The following is a 1,389-nucleotide window of genomic DNA, read 5'->3' as shown; positions in this document are numbered from 1 at the left end:
TGACAGAGAACCTGGTCAGGTATTTTTTTCACCAATAGCAAGACAACCAAACAAAGCTTTCAGATGATACCAATGACTCCACATGCCCAAAAATTGACGAGCGCCTGATTCCAGCACATCGTGACACCTATATACATGGATTGTACTAGCGTTGTACAAAGTAGGAAAAGTGAGTGGCGTCGGTGGCCTAGTGGTTAGGCTCTCGGACTTGCAACCGTAAGGTCGTGGGTTCGAATCCCGTCAGGGGCCCGACGTTGTGCCCTTGGGAAAGGCACTTTGCACAAATTTTCCTCACTTCACCCAGGTGGAAATGGGTACCCGGCTATAGACAGTGAAAGATCTTGTCAGTTTGATAGTGTTTGAGCGCATGAAATCCGCAGCTTGCACTGTATGCTTCCTCGGAAGCTGAGAATGTTTCTGAGTGTTCTCAGAAGGTCTGCTGGGGTAATAATAGTTGTAAAGCGCATCGAGCATGCTCTTGAGCGTGGATATGCGCTATATAAATGCAATTATTATAACATGTATTATTAAAAGTGAGTTATCACTTCGTCCTTATCTGCAAACACTCACACAACATGTATTCCCCTTTTTTTTTTGTCTCAGTTTATCATTACTCAAATGTGTGTTATTTATGTTGTTTGGCTGTGTTGTTTTTGGCATCATGTTACAAACTCCAACTTTTCTCCATCTATCTCGCAATGAAATCCCCCCCCCCAATTTGTATCGATAGAAAAGTTGTTCATTGTAGAATGTATGTGCAGAAATTCATCAGGAAATATTCATAAATAAAAAAGTTATGGGAAGTACTGTGGGGTGACCCCTGAGCTGCCTTGGTTCAAAGGATTTCCCCCGGCACAGGGGCCTATTTACTTGCCCCATTGAAGAGGTTAAGAACACATTTATGGGTGAGTTTTTCAGAAAAACGTTGATCAAAAGCACAAAAAAATGTAAATTTGCAATTTTCAAAGACAATGGAGTTTCAGAAGTCACCAAACTTTGGCAGCCATTTACTGGCTCGAATGGTGCAGCACAAAGCTAAAAATGACACACTGACACAGTTTCGTGACGCACCAGGTACGGCAACAAAGGGGTTAATGTTTTCCGCTCCGGTCGACACAATTCTGATTGCTGAATAACGATTATGAATAATAATGAGTTACTCTTTATTGATCTGCGTGGGGAAATTTGTGATACAGTGGCAGACATGCCTACATCTCAGTTTAGGAGGCAGGCTTCATGCTCAACTTGACTTGCACAAGGAAAGGTTTTTAGATGTACATTTTTTTTGGTGATCTGTTTATTTACACCTCCACCTAATATCTGTTTATGTATATTAAAATATCTCTTTTTCTCTCTCTCTCTCACTCACTCTTCGTCCCGCCTCTATCC

General features: G+C 41.7%; 1 protein-coding gene across 1 annotated transcript in view; it reads left to right on the top strand.

Moving 5' to 3' along the window:
* Positions 1-1,389, top strand: part of LOC101862101 (ras-specific guanine nucleotide-releasing factor RalGPS2) — a gene marked incomplete at both ends in the record, with an annotated part of 49,164 nt that overhangs the window by 44,782 nt on the left and 2,993 nt on the right.

This window comes from Aplysia californica, unplaced genomic scaffold, assembly GCF_000002075.1.
Source record: "Aplysia californica isolate F4 #8 unplaced genomic scaffold, AplCal3.0 scaffold00056, whole genome shotgun sequence".
Taxonomy (NCBI): domain Eukaryota; kingdom Metazoa; phylum Mollusca; class Gastropoda; order Aplysiida; family Aplysiidae; genus Aplysia; species Aplysia californica.
This window is presented reverse-complemented; position numbering and strand designations above follow the sequence as displayed.